The 16634-nt window shown below is 39.7% G+C and overlaps 1 protein-coding gene across 2 annotated transcripts in view; it reads right to left on the bottom strand.

The window, feature by feature from the left end:
* The window catches only part of mcu (mitochondrial calcium uniporter), a 64575-nt gene that overhangs the window by 46996 nt on the left and 945 nt on the right, over window positions 1-16634 (bottom strand). The window lies entirely within an intron of this gene.

Genomic DNA, 16634 nt, shown 5'->3' with positions numbered 1-16634 from the left:
TTCACTCCTTACACACCTGAAAGCAGCTTGCCCTGAATGTTCATGCTTTCTTTCGAGCTCTGCATGGAACACGTCAGTCTAGATTTACATGCCTTTGTGGAGTCGCCGCAGGCTCACCCGCCGCAGCAATTTGCCAGTGAAACAAATCTTTTGTGTGCACGTGTCTGTTTTCTGTGAAAGAAAAATGAGAATTCATTTAAACTGCATAGTCTCTTACCTCTTAAGTCTCTCCCCCTATTGCGTACTGGGTAATAAGAGGGAATCCTGGAGGATACCGTGGTGAACCGGAGATTTGGGCACTGAGGGATTCTGTCAGAAGCACTGATCCTGGCTACAGATTTACTCTGTTGTTTTTCTCTTTTTACTCCTACCTTAATTTTTTCCTTTTGTTCCTCTTTCAGAAGAAAAAAAAAAGAATCAAGACTGCAGAGCTATCGAGAAAAATCCATTTGTCAGCTCAGCACTTGAAACGTGATACACTTTGATAATATGAAGCAGTGGAGAAGAGTGGTCCATTGCAGCCCTCATGAACTACAGAACAGTTCCAAATCATTTGACTAACCTCTAAAACTGGTTGGGGGTTTTTCACCCTGGGTTTAGCCTGTTGGGTAATTTTGATGAGTTATTTTCAGAGTGTTTGATAGTTTTGTGTAACCCTAAGCTAGTGCAGTCACATGTAACAGTGCAAAACGTCTAAAAATCCATTTCTGCAATACAGTCAACAATAAAGTGTATGCCATTAACAATACAATACAAAGACAAGCAACACACACACACACACACACACACACACACAAAGTGCTAACATGGCGTGCAAATTTAAGCCTTATGAAATATTGTATTGCACAGTTGGCACGTGACGGAAAAGATGTACATGTTGCATTGTTTGCATTCTAAAGGCTCCAGTGGGTGGACAGTTATTGCACAGGAATACTGCACAATATACATGATATTGCACACTATGATTAGGGGAGTGCAACAGAATGTAAACAGAACTGAATAATATAAAGTGTAAATATATATGGAGTGAGCGCACACTGAGGTATACAGGGTAGAGGTCTTCACAGTGCACCCGAGACCCGTCGACCCGGGACCCGTACGGGTTCGGGTCTATATTTTAAATGATCAGCCGGGTCCAGGTCGGGTCCGAATCTATTACTTCGGGTCCCGGGTCTGTCTAACATAGCACCCGGCCGTGATCCGATCGGAGTCATCGGACTCGGAGAACACTCAGCCGTGATCAGACACTGCTTGTGTTTTTTGTAACTTGGACCTTGTAAAATTAGGAAAAGAAAAGTGTGAGCCAAAAAAAAAAAACATCTCGCTCTCTCTCTCTGCCGTTAGAAGCAGAGAGCGCAGACTCAGAGTTAATGCAAGTGCACGCACAGTTATAATGGATATGTTCATGAGCGATGTGCGAAAAAAGCTTTAAAAAAAAAAAAAAAACGAGTATAAAGAGGTAAAACCTACGGGCACCCCATTCTGTCTGGGCATCCTTCATGACCACTTTATTAAAGATAAAGACAAACACAGCTTAGCGAGCTGATGTTTTTTCTTTTTTTTGCATTGCATATTTAGCATTTAATATTTAATTTCTATTTTTTTTTAGAGCAAGGCACAGATTGCACACTTCAAGATGTTTTATGTTTGTTTAATTAAGTCAGATAGCCTGCCATGCATGGTTTTGTGTGCAGTGGGGAATCAGATCATTTTCTATATAAGTTTATTTTATTTCTATGTTTTATGTTTTAAGTGTCATTTTGAGTTCCTGTTCCTACTATGTGAGATAGTAGTAAATAAAAGTTAAAATCTCAAAAATGCTTGCAGACTTGACACACTCATATTTAATATATTTCAAATCAGCAACAAAATCTGAGGTGAACTGTCACATGAATGTTTTCGATGACGCTCAATTTGCGTTAAAAAAAGCATATGTTAGGTTGATCCAGCTAGCACGCATGTGCAGTCTCAAGCGCGTGTCATGTTTCTATGGCAACCAGTGAGGGACGCAATGACTTCAACCGCCAAACCGAGCTTTACACTTTCTCCCATTTTTATAATAATATAAATGAACCGTTTAATCTTAAAGTTTAAGTGGTCAGATTCAGACTCGACGCAGAGCAGAGAGCACAGAGATGATAGCAAATAAATAACGTCAGCGGCCATGGCACTGAACGAATAATCGTTATTATAGTTCAAAAGGGCAAACAGTCGAAGTTATTATGCGAGTTAACTCGAGTCAGAATGTACATGTGCACAGTTGCATATGTCATCCGTCACCGTGACATCAAGTGGACTTTTGAAGCTGAAATAATGAGTGGATTAAGCTTGGACTTGGAATAACGAGAGGAATAACATGGATAACTTTCTTGTCGGAGGATTGTAATGCATCACAGGCAGTCAAGTACAAGGAAGAGAGACTACGGCTCCTTAAATTAGGTAAGACAAAAAGTTGTATTTTTCGCAACAGGTTTATTGACTTGTAATACCAATTTAAGGTGGAATATGTGACAATCGGGTCCAGTCGGGTCTGTCTTCCCGGCGGGTTCGGGTCCAGCTTTCAAATAATAGACGGGTCCGGGTCAGGTCGGGTCGGGTCGGGTCGGGTAGGCATTTCTCAGATCTACACGGGTCCGGGTCCAGCTTTTGAAATAATAGACGGGTCCGGGTTGGTTCGGTTCGGTTCGGTGTAGTACATTACGGGTCTCTTTCGGGTTCGGGCACAAATTTTTGGACCCGTGAAGACCTCTAATACAGGGGGTATTAACTGGTGTAGGTTGAGATATAAAATGCCCCATCAGATTGGTGCATTTCTCAGAAATGACGCACCTCCCCACAACCACAGCCAAGTACGGTGACCCATACTCAGAATTCGTGCTCTGCATTTAACCGTGAATACACACCCCGAACCCACAACCTTAGGGAATAACTTTATAGTTTGTATGTACTTGTATTACTGCACAGACTACATCTGTAGTTTCAGCCTTTTTTCAGTAAATGTACCGATGTTTGCTCTGTTACCATTATTTCACATTACCTGTTATTAGCATTTGTTGTTCATGTAAACACAGACTCATTGGTTTAGCCACTGTGTCATAGCCACTATGCCTTAGCCACTATGCAAAGTTCCATAGCACTCCACAGATTACCAACATATTATAACTCAACATTTTTTATTAAAACATTCTATATTTCCTCAGTTTCAGAATGCAGGTTGCAATATATTACAACAGTCTAGTGGTTTACCAGTTGCCAAGGAAACTTGATGTGATGGTTTACACCAGGGTGACCCTCACACAGTCTGTTCTGCCTACTAAACTCTTCTGAGAATTAATTGTTAGGGCCATTAATGAGCGTGTTAGGGTTTTCCTTTGTGTTTATTTCCCTTGTGGCACACAGAATCATGCACTGCAGATTCTATGTTTGTTTGCACTAGAGCTGGCACAGCTACTTATATTTTACTAGTCAACTAGTCTACTGGTCAGCCTGTGAATGCCATACAAAACACTCAGAGAAGTCACATTTGACAAACTAACCCCAAAGCACTGACTTATAGAACAACTAGTTGAGAAGTCCAAATATGTGCATGTTCAAGTGTTGGTACTTCTATTTACAGGAGCTTAAGCATGCATGCACTTTGACAGTGAAATTAACCTTGTATCATGACGAAGACATTTAAATTAGGGACGTGCTATAAAAAAAAAAGTTTACAGACGATTAGATACGTTAAATGATAAATACTATATGCCATGCCAAAATTACTCACGGTAAAACGATCTGGTAGATTAAATGGAATAAGCATGCAAAAGAAAAAAGTGTTTATTCATCCATCAGTGGTAGTGGGAATGCCCGTATCACTTTGACAGCACATAGCTGAAGCAGGGCTGCAAATCTCCTGCTCAAGAGCCAAGGCTGACAGGCTGATCCACAGCGCAAACTCAAACCCATCAAACAGGCTGCTTTCCTCGAAGACTCGGTTGACAAACAACAAACACAATCATGCCTTAACCTCCTACTAACCAAGGCAACAAACAACTTAACCTCACGCTTGTAATTACAATACCTGCTTTAATTTCCAGTTACGGTTCACTGTACGGTCACGTGGGGCTTAAACTTAATGCATCACCAAACAAATCAATTGTTTTACGCACAGCTGAAAGTAGTCTCCATGCCAGTTATTCTTCAGGATAGCATTCATCCCCCGAATGATCTACTAGGGCAGAGTAGTACGACAGAATATAAATGTGTCAAGATTTTCCTGTTTATATGGCAGTATATTTGCACACAAGAGAGCGATGAAGAAAGAAGGAATAAAGTGGAATGTGACCCAAACAAGTTGAGTCAAGAATTCGAATTCAGATTTGAACTGGCATTTCCCGCATGGGAGGTGGGTGTGCTAACAAGGAAGCTAAAAACTGCACCCTCTAGCATCAGTCGCTAGTGCCCCTCTTGAGATCAGGGGAGAGAGGTTTAGCTGTGCAGCTCTTAGAAACTGGCCTCCGTTACACTGGCACAGGTGTCCAACCCCACTCCCATCCGGGTCACCGCACCAATGTAACCCCTCTAGTTCTACTCCCCTCACTTTCTCAGAGTGGGATTGGAACCAGCAATTCTAGCATGGGAGGCGGGTGCTAACAAGGATGCTAAAAAAATGGCAATTTAACTTGTGTTGAGCAAATGCGAGACTAGAATAAATACTTGACAATAAATAGAGTCTCTCTTTTTTGATGCATTTAATTTCATTTGCTTTAAACCTGGTCCTGTCTTCTTCGCCTGCAAATTTTGAAAGCGTATGAATGTGGCTAATTCTTCATTCATGAAACAAAAAAAATGTGTAAACTGTTCATAAATCACATTCTTTTCTTAAGAATGGTCTCATGAATAATTCACAGATACAGTTCTGATCATATCTTCAATGAGGTCCAATGTGAAGCAGCATTTCCTTAGGGATTCTGAAGTGGGACACTGTCCCAAACTGACCCACCTGGCACCTGCGGGTCAGGTGACTGTTTCCACTCAGGGGCACAGTGCAGCTACAGAGTAATGAAACAGTGGGAAGCTGAGTCATCTATATCAGAAGCACCATTGCTCAGCACAGACACAGCAGCACATGCTGAATTAAGGATGAGAGCGGTGCACAACTGCCCTCATTATCTCACACATTTTGGTTCAACCATGAGAGCTGCTTGAAGCACTTATTCTTATGACTGCTCATATAACATACAGTATATTGGAGAGCTTAGAAGGATAGTACTGAAAGCCATGTGGAGTCCAGCAGAGCCCAAGGGACAATACTGTCAGTGCCTTCCTTCAAAGCAATTAACCTTCGGCTACATGGACATCATGAACAACTGCTTTTCTGAAAAGGCTCATATGACAGTACTACAGCTAACCCATATAGGTCTGACAATTAGGAAATGAGGGAGATCTCTATCTTTTAAAAACACTTTCAACCAACCACAATGATCTAAGACAAGCCCTATCACGTAGAATAACAAAACCACCATGTTTTAATGACAGCAGGCATATTAAAAGCTCCTTTCCTCTGTGGTGTCTTGGCAAAGTGTAACATTTCTGTACATGGCAAACTTGCCTCTTGGATGCTTTGGATCCTGCATGGAGGACCCATGTTGATTTCTACACACACCACAGAAGAAAAGTCATTTTAATTTGCCTGCTGTCATTAAGACAAACATGGTGGTTTTGTGGTCTAGTTGACTAAATTGCACTTAAAATGAACATTTTTACAGTTAGCTTCCAATAACTGTTGTATGCATGTTCATGAGAGAGTGGTGTTCCAATGGATGAGGTAGGACGTAGGCATTGTTTAAGCTCAGGTGAGAATATGCTAGACTCACAAGAACCAAGTTTTGTTTAAAGGGGTTATCGGATGCCCATTTTCCACAAGTTGATATGATTCTTTAGTGTCTTAATGAAAAATCTATAACATACTTTGGTTAAAATGGTAGTTTAAAACAACATCCAGTGTTCAGTGCATTTCCCTTTAAATGTTAATGAGATATGCTATCCCTGCCCCTCTCCCTCTGTGGGGTGATGCGCAATTCTTTGAGAGACAGTAAACTTTAGCCGCATTCATCGTGAAATTTGCAAAATTCATTAAAATCTTATACTCACTTCTTCTGGAGGTGAAGCTGGATCACGAATGATTCAGGCGAACAGGCACATTTAAGGCCCTTTCACACTGCACGTCGGACCCGGCAAATTGCCGGAACATTGCCGGGTCGACTTCTGTGTGAAAGCAAACACGTCCCGGGATTGATTCCGGGATTGATCCCGGGTCGGGGACCTAGTAACATTGCCGGGTTCAGTCCCGGAACAAGCGCTGTGTGAACAAAAGCCAGAACTAATGCCGCGTCGTAGTGATGACGCGCGTTATCGCGCGACTCTTGCAGCGTGTTTTGAAGGCAGATCAACGTTCGCGACGAAACAAATATGTGCAAACTGTAACGAAACAGAGATCAGTTAGTTCCTTACTTTCTGCGCTGAAGCTGAGATCGTTCATCAGCGTTAACGTCCCTAGTGTTTTCGACTCGTACATTACACGTCACACCCTGATATCAGGTGTATTCACGGGACCTTTACAGGTTGTGTGTGAATGCACGCACATATTCCGGGTAATCACTGGCAGTGTGAAAGTGCAAAATTGATTGGAGGACAAATTCACTCCAAAAACAAACCAACTCAACAGATTACTAAATTAAACAAATACCGATATTTTAGTTAGATTCGAGGACAAATTCCCTTCAAAAACAAACGTACTCCACTGTGTATTCAGTGGATCAGATGTCGAGAGTAAATGACGACTGCTATGGTCATTATTATATCCAACCACAAAACACCTCTATCTCTTAGGAGACATTCTTGTCTACAACCGCTGCGGCATCAAAACAATGGTGGACTGATGACAGCTCAGCTCAGCATCAGTTTGTCAATCAACAATTGTGGGAGCGGCCTGGGTCTGTGTGATGTCACAGCCAAGAATATGAAAATGGCTTGATTTGAGAAAGGGGATAATATTCATGTGGATTCAAAAAAAAAAAAAACACTGGGTGGATTTTTATCATTATAGGGTGGTTGTGTACACCCTACACAAAAACCCTACAACATTTTTCTTCACAAATCCTTGTTTTTTAATTCTAATTCTCTACCGGTGTTTTGTTTTGCTCTCTCCTCTGCGCTTCAGCATTCGTCACTTCCGCATTCGCCTACGTCCTACATCATCCACTGGAACGCCACTCTCTCATGAACGCACGTAAAACAGTTAGCGGAAGCTAGAGATTACAGTTTATAAAGATTCAAATATGGATATTTTTCTTAAACAAATGCATTAATTTACTTCAGAAGGCCTTTATTAATCCCCCAGAGTAATGTGGAGCACTTTTTTTATGTATGGATGCAGTTTTTGGGCTTCAAAATCTTAAACCCCTATTGCATTCTAACATTGTTTTACACTTTATACATTCAATATTACAAGTGTGAAATGTTGCATAACCAAGGTTAAAAGTACAGGTTTAAAAGATGATAAACCAGCATTAAGCAGTGTGAAAATTTGATGCAGCATATTGTGCCGAGAACCATCCAACAGATGTTGAAACCAATCTAGCAGATTAATTTCTGTCTCTCACAAGTTTGGCACAGTTTCAGCTGTTCTTAAATAATTATACCATGATGCATTGTGACTAATGTGTCACAACATGTATCATCATCATGAGGTAATAGTGGGCCTTATACCAATTTGCTAAAGGCAAGATTTTGGAGAAGATTTTGGTAGGGCATCTGTTTTTGATTTTGCCCTCCTATTCCTAGTTACTTGAAGCTCACCAAAAAAAAAAAAAAAAACAGGAGCACCATGCGAACAAACTGTAAAAGAGTGAGTTAGAAGGAAAGTTTTGGATCATATCTAAAGCAACGACTTCCTTTGATTCTCCAATGACTACATAAAAGAAGCCAAAATCTTTGACCGAAAATCATGGGATGCCAGGATAATCAGTCATGACTCTCAGCAGTAACTTTAAAGAAGATGTGGATCAAAACTCTAGTCCACTACCAAGTTAACCCTACAGTCTAACTCACTAAACTAATGCACATAGGCATGTGAAAGTAGACCGAATCCGCATGTGGTTGTCTAAGCTTTAGTTTTCCAATCTTACATCCCCAGAGGAGGCCAGTGTGTGAGTCTGCTTTGTTACAGTTAATAAAATCAAGCCCCAAAGGTTAACAGATCAGTTTGAAGGATGGTTTTGCTTTTCTTGTTTTTCCACTGGGTAAAATTTTCCTCATTCTTTTCATTTCTTCCTATTCTTTTCATTCCTACAGTCACATTTCTCTTCAACAACCTCCCCATTCCCTAACATGCTTAGCTTTTGTGTAATTATATTGATTTCCTGTTGTGATGCAGAGCTTAAGTGGACGTGATCAAGCTCCACAGAGTTTTCCTCCCCTCCCATTCCTGTTTTACTCAGTGGGGGAGGAGGTCATGGTGCAGACAGCCCACCGAGAGATCCACGACAGGCCTGTCAGGACAAGGAAGTCAGATGGGAGCTTGCAGAACAACTGTGTCCTTGGAATATCTGGGTCAAATACACGCACGCACTCTTTAAAACCAAAAACACAAACAGATCAGATAGCTGGTATGAAGTCACATAGAAGCCTGCGGTTTGGGTTTCACATTTGTCTAGTGTATGCTGAAGAAATGGCCAGTCGGGGTAATCGACTAGAAACACAACATGGCAGCTGTTGAGCTAGTCAGAGCTGGATTGTTTGTTTATGGCACTCTCTAAGTGCTCAACGGTAAATCTGGCAGAGCGCTGTTGTTGTGGTAACTCATTACAATGTAAACACAGATTTCAGGTCATAATGTGGATGCCCGGGCTTGTTTTTAAAATTTTAATTGCAGTACTTAGCCAGTATAATATGCAAGTAAAGATTTCCCTTAACCCCTCCGTTAATGATTATTCATCTTTAAGCATGCAACCTTTGTCATTGTATTCTCAATTGACTAAGACTATGAAGAAGGTGACATACTTACTGTGGAAGTTTTTAAAGCGGTTTACACGCTTCACTGAAGAGCAAAACTTTACAGGGGCAGTTCACCCACATTAAAACTATTTTATTAACCTTAAAGTGGTCATCGGATGCCCATTTTCCACAAGTTGATATGATTCTTTAGAGTCTTAATGAAAAGTCTGTAACATAGTTTGGTACACAGTTTGGCTGTTTTGTAGCATTTTCCTTTAAATGTAAATGAGCTCTGCTGATCCCGCCCCTCACTTCCGAGCCGCTCTCTGAGAAACTGTTTACTTTAACTGCATTCACCGTGAAACTCACTAATTAGCACATTATTAGGAAAGGCGATTTGCAAAGTATTCACAGACTAGTCGGTGCTGAAATGCCACTGTCAATCAAACTATCGTGGGAGGGGCCTGTCTGTGTGATGTCACATAGACAGGCATCTGAGATCAGCTCGATTTGAGAAAGGGGAAATGATTCAACGAGATAAAAAAAAAAAAAAAAAAACCATTGGGTGGATTTTTATCATTATAGGGTGGTTGTGTACACACTGCCAACACACATTTCAGTTCAAACAACTTGTAAAAGTGCATGTAGCATCCAATGACCCCTTTAACCTGTAGGACATTGTTTTTTCTTTTTTAACACAAATGGACAAATGTTGAAGAATTTACCAATTACTCTTGTCCATTTAATGATCCACATTGTTGATCCCACCATCTTTTTATGATGAACGAGCTGAAATTTAAGCAGTGTTGTATAAAGTACCTGAATTCCATTCTGTCTTCTTTCTGTCTGCCCTTTGTGTGCGTTACATTCATTGAAGATGATTTACATGTGGCCTATTACATTGAAATACAAGGCAGAAGTATTTCACACCACATGAACTGTTGACATTACAACAGATCCACCACAAAACCATCTAGCAAGTTCACTGCGTGTCACTTCTCCACTTATTTCCCCCTAAATGTTCTCTGATAGTTTCACTTTAGATTTACGTACATTTAAGTACTTTCTAAATTCCAAATCCAGCCCTTCTGACCTTGGAGACAAGCGATCAGGGTCTCATTACCATTCCCCAACAAAGTGAGGCCTTTTGCGCAGAACGCTGTATACTGTGTCTCCCTTAAATTTTTATTTGCAAAACAAACATAAGCCTGCAAATGTCAATGCCCTTCACTGTTAACCCTGCACATCGATCAGTCCCGCACAGGGGCTTCTCACAAACCTCCATAAGTTAGGACCTCAAACCAGCACTGAGAAGAAAACCAAAATGTTTTAAAAAAATAATACATTTACCCTAATTAATTCCACATGGCCATTATGAACAAAAAGGGAGGGAAAAGTTAAAGGTGGAAGGTAGCATGGGTCTTTGAATATTTAAATAGTGGTTACACCCTTGTAATGCTATGGCTAACTAGGCAGTGCATGTGAACAAGATACAAGCCATAAAAATCCTCTGATAAGAGTGACAAGGGTTGGAAATGCAAACAGCTAATAAAGTAATCACACTCAAAACCTCAGTAATATGCAAACATTTATGATGCAATCAATGCAAATCTGTTCATTTCCAGACACTCTGTGGAGTCTACATGCCAAATACAGACTTGAATAAAAAAGGGATTTCAAAAGTACTGATCCTTTACAAAAAAAAAAAAAAAACAGTGTTCATTCCATGCGGTAATGTTGCTGCATGTGTCAAATTCACTTGTCGGTCTAAAATGCCTCTACTGACAAGGTTTTAATGCAAAGTGAACACATTGGTGTCAAAATATCATGCGTAATAGGCTTCTATTTCACAGCGATCACTTAAATACTTAATTGATAATGCTGCATACTTTAAACACTACTTACTTCTCTTTGTACTTACTTCTCTTATTTCTCTTTGTATCTTTGTTCTGTAGTTTGCATGTGCTCCATTGCTCAATTGAGTTTTTTTTTCTTAATTACTGATTTTACTTGTTTAATGCATAATTACTTGGAAAATTTGTAACAATAGTGATATCATTGAAAAATACTTGATGTAATGTTCACATTAATGATTTACTTTTTTTTTAAAATGAATATTGATATTAGTTATGCATATTCTACTTGCATTCACACTTTCCCATTGATTCTCGAAATTCTGGAAGCATGACAAAAACTAGTTATAGGCTAACACTCAAACATCTTCATTGCCAGATTGTTCATTGCCAGTTTCACGCTTAAATTTATATAATTAATATTCCATGGATACATTCCACAACTTTAAAAAAGGCCTGGCTTAATATTTTCCACCCTGATGGCAGGGTTTAAAAAGGGCAAGATTGTCAGATGCTCACATTACAGTCTTGACAGCAAGTTTTTTCCCTAAACTCTTTTATGGATTTCCAGAGAGGTGCTCAAAATGATGAATTACTACAAATCAAATTTCATTTATTGTTGTGCAATTAAATAAAAGCTGAATAATGAAAATGAGAAGAGGAGGGTTAATAACGATATCCAGAAATAAAAAGAAGAATGCAAAAGCAGGTGCAGAAGTGATAAAAGCAGAGGGGGTGCAGATGTACTGGTTGGAAATATGACCTTCAATGACTAGAAATATGCATTACTGCAAACCTATAAACAGATATGTATAAAGCACATCACATGCAAAAGCACACGTAAAAACAATTACCAACCCAGTACTTACATCAGCCTATAGTAAACAGTCAACATACTGCATCCATCCGAATGGAATCTTAGCTCGGATGACCTTCGTCTGAAAGCCTAATTTACCGAGCTGATGCAGATACTCAATGAACAGAAAGATTTGTTTTCCTGTCAAAAGCAATGACATTGTGGTGTGTCCAATATTCACCAACCAATCAGATGGCCAGGTTTTGTAATAGTGTGAGAATCTAGGGGAAACATCAGAGCAGAGGGGTAACCAACCGCCTCCTCATCCATCATCATATTACTCACACTGGCCTCCATTACTGCCTGCATTAAGCATGACTTGCACCTACGGGCAATAGGAAAACAGTGTGCTGCCCAATAGCAACGAGATGGTCGAGCTTTCATGTAAGGGCACTTATACTAAAAGCAGCTCTAATAACCTTCAATATTGTCACCCAGAATGTTAAATATGCCCCTGTCTTCTCTCCACACTCAAGAACCGGATAATTTTAACATATTTAAACTGATTGAGTAGGGATGGACCTAAAGATGGCTGTAAAACACAATATTGCATATGGGGTAAGTGAAAAGGTCTTTCTTAAATTAAAGCTGAACTTTACATTTGCCATAAATTGTGTGATTTGACATCAATTTAAACAGAATCAGTGGCTCTGTTCCATAACCTAGTAAGCTGCCTAAAAAGCATTATACAGGCACAAAGAGAGTTCCAGGAAGTCACCATATTTTAGTCCAATTCATTTATTGCAACATGTAAATGGAAAATTGCACTGATATAATTTGTCAAAAATCTTCCATGCGTAAGGAGTGGAACAGATGCACAAGGTTGCCGCACAATGGATCACATCTGATGTTCCATACAGAATTATGCCCAAGAAAACGAGACCGCAAGTCAGCTCATAGATTTTGGAACAGTCATGGAAATGAACCTAAAACATGTCTGTGGCTGGTTCCTAAATCACATTCTGTCTAGTAAGTACTACATTTAAGGTGTGCACTTCGCAACCATTAAAAAGTATAGGTGAATGCGTGTAGTATGAATGAAATCCAGATATACTATGATACATCCGCCATAATGGCATTGTCATGTGTCCTACAGCATCAGATGTGTCTGCAGTTCTTAACGCCTTGTCTGTGGCCTCATATGGATAGTGAAGAATCCACTGCATACACACTTTAAAATCTCAATGGAACCATCAGGTTATCCAGGTACAGTACTTTTCATCTACTATTTTATGAATAATACTATGGATTCGGACATTCTATTCGGTCCACTTCTACTGTACAAGATCCAGCTCATGCTTCTGTTTATGATGTTGTCAACCAAATGAATAATTGGAATCCTTCTATTTAAACATTTTGTGTTTATACTTCTGTGGCGAAAGACACAGGGACACAATGTTGAGCTTATAAGAGTTTACACCTACCTAAATGTATGCAATACTAATAGTCTATTACAAAACTGGATCTAAGGATTTAGAATGATTAAAGGCACAACTGTACCAAGCCATAATTAGGTGCATAACCATGAACACTGAACCAATAGATCATCTTTTTATTAGACATAAAGGAACTGTATTGCATAATTTGGAGCTTATTCAGCCTAGAGGTTTGCCCTCTCTGACATTCCTCAATGCTGAATAAATGAAACGCTCCGTTGTTAAAACAGAGATGTACATTTAAAAGACTATTCATTATCCATCTTAAAATCCTAATCTATCTAATCAGCATCCATATATTGATAATTAGGTTTGTTTGCAAAGGCAAGCATAACTGACTATTCATGCTACCATAAATGGTAAAGAAGTGCAAACCCCACACAAAAGAAGATCTGTTCTCACAGGATCCAAAACAACACCAGGCTCTATTAACTTTTATTGTACAGAAATAAATAAATTAACAGAGACATCTTTAAAATATATTCTTGTGTGTTCCCCATAAGAAATTAAGTCATACAGGGGCAGAACAACATGATTGTGAGTAAAATAAATCAGAATCATAATTTTTGGGGTAAATTATCCCAGCATGATTGAGCTGATATGTCCATTTTTCATGAAACTCTAAAATATTGTCCCATTTATTGTGAATAAATTTGGTGACAATACTTCATAGGGGAAGAAATTTAAAAAAATCTAAGGGGCCGTTTACACGACAATGTTTTCAGCCAAAAACGGGAAACTTTTCCCGCGACAACTGCGTTTTGGGGACTGAAAATGCATATTTTTGAAAATGGGTTTTAAAATGCAAGTTTTTGAAAACCACATTGTTTCTGTATACACACCCAATACGGGAATCTTTGAAAACAGTGATGTCATGCGCGTAGATGGGTGCCAACACCAATCTGTAAATATAACAGAGCTCCTTATAACAGATAGGAGAAAACATAATGAAACACACACAAATATTGTTCCAAAAACCATAAAAAGTAGACAAATATGAAGCCACAGGGATGTCACATGTTAAGAAGCTCCAAAAGCACTGTCACTTTAGATACACAGCCAAAACAGCCTGAAACATAATTAAAGACTATCAGAAACGGATTGCTGGTTCCGTTCTGAGTTGCTACCTTGCCCCATAGGCAGACCGACTTCTGGAGTTTCCAGCTGGGACAATGAGAGTTTCAATCTCTAGACCAACCTTCTTCTGTTCTGTTTCTTATAAAACATCTTTATGGTATGTCAAGGGACACAGTGCTTACACTTCATAGGATTACCCTGCAGCTGGTTCACCCTCCACATAGGCTCGAGGCTTGATGAAAGAGAGTAAACTGAACAATTCACTGCCCGGATGAAAAAGATATTCCACTGGAGTGGACCACAGTGATCACCAGGGTTATATACTTCTTTGGATATTACTTTGTTCTTCAGGAGTCTCTGTACTTTTCCACATTCAGAAAGGAGACTTTTTATTGAATAGATTCAAAAGCAAGCCAACAAGAGTTAAGTGCATATCTCAGGGGCCTGGATTCAGACTCAGGCTAAATATCTGACACCGCGACTGGCATTTCCTCTAGTGATCCAAGAGGATGTTGTTTTGTCATGGCACTCTCCACTGCTCGTGTCCAGCTAAGGTTCAAAGTGTTTACGACACTCAAAGCCTTGTTATTTCTACTGAAGTGCATAGTCCTTAGGGGAAATTGTTCTGAAGCAATTCACTAAACACCTCACAGCAGTGCTTTGGATGTTTATGATGAAAGGGTGCTTTGAAACTTGGTGCTCAGCTAGCATGTGACGAACAGATGAAGGTAGCATGGCCTTGCTGTCAGAGACCTGTCACTGCAGTGTCTCAAGCCAGACAGGTTTGTGCCAAGCACCGTAAGAGGCCACGCATGCTCGGTTTGGGGAACACACTATAAATGCCAACAGGGCCACAAACATTACTGCCCAGAGAAGAAATAAATAGAGGCACACAAGATTCATGATCAAGCTGGGACTGCTTAATCCATAGAAGGATATGAGAGTCTGCTGTTGTGATTTTCTGCCAATCTAAGGGGTATGGTTCAGTAAACAACTAATAGATGTATTTGTATGCTGCAATCTCAAAAGCAAATTCTAGTTTAAGTTCAAGTCCCCTATATCTATGGCAATACCCCCCCACCCCCCATAAAAACAAAACAAACAAAAAAAACTTTCCTGAGGAGACCCCATCAATGATAGAATCAGAGATTTTTCCAGTATTTATCATAGTATTGTTTGATTACCAGATTCGTATATCACTAAATTAAATTAAATTAAATTTATGCATTTAGCAGACGCGAACACTATAGTGACATTATCGATTAAGAAAACTAATTTTGCATGGTTCCATGCACAATACTATGTTATGTCCTCAAAACACTTTTAGCATTGTGAATAATTTGCGTTTTGACATTTGAATGGCATAACCCGTTTCATATTTATGGGTTTTCTGATATGGTAAACTTGCTTGGTAGCTCACCTGGTACAGCACTACACTTGATGCAGAGCACTACTGAACGCAAATGCATATTATCTCCTGTTTACTTTTTCTTAACACTATACTATACGTGGTATGTTAACATCAATACAGAATTAACCTCCTAGCATCATTTATTGGACATTTAATTTCCAAAGTGCCGTGATACGTACAAGAAGCGATGTAAGATAGTTTTTAACTATGGTCCAAAATGGCAGCTTGTCCAAAAACATATTAAAAAAAAATCACTTAATAACACACACACACACACACACAGACAGACAGACTCAAAGTTTAATTCAAAGAATATCACTGCATAACCACAATGCTAAGTTTAAAAGCAGCTATATCTTCATGGAAATGCCACAGTACTTTTGTTGAAAGGGAATTCCTTGCCTTCCTCCTCACATTTTCTCACTTTGACTTTAAAGTCATAAAGGTTGGACAAATCAAAAATCTATGATGGTGTCTCAAGGACTGCTCATATGCTTTCTTCCCAGCTGACGAGCATCCAAACATGCTGGAGCGCCGTTGAGCAATGCGCACTGGAGTTTGCTCAAAGGATTACCCACAGGCTTGCCGCTGGAAACGGGAAACACCCGCAGAAAAGAAGGGAGGGTGTATGAGTTAAGAGGAGTGACATAAACGAAGAACTGAGGTGAACATGCATGCCGGTGAGGGAGCGTATAGTCCTTTTTACCCAACAATGACAGTACTTCATACAAGCAGGGAGGCGTTACACATTCTTGCGTTAGGTCTGCGCTGTTTTTCATTTGTTGTTTGTTGTTTTGAGTACGCATGCGTCGGACGTTGCGTTGCGTTTTTAAGACGGCGCGTCAAGTTAAGAACAGTTCAACTTTAGAATGCGTCTTGAAAACGTTTTAACGCAACGTCCTGTGTGAACGCAAGAGTCCTGCCGCACTGTCACTCTCTCTCTCTCAAAGCACATACACACAATCGGACACTGCAGTGAATCAAACACACACACACATACACAGTCCGTCCAGTTCTGCAAA

The sequence above is a fragment of the Cyprinus carpio genome, chromosome B13 (assembly GCF_018340385.1).
Source record: "Cyprinus carpio isolate SPL01 chromosome B13, ASM1834038v1, whole genome shotgun sequence".
NCBI lineage: Eukaryota > Metazoa > Chordata > Actinopteri > Cypriniformes > Cyprinidae > Cyprinus > Cyprinus carpio.
This window is presented reverse-complemented; position numbering and strand designations above follow the sequence as displayed.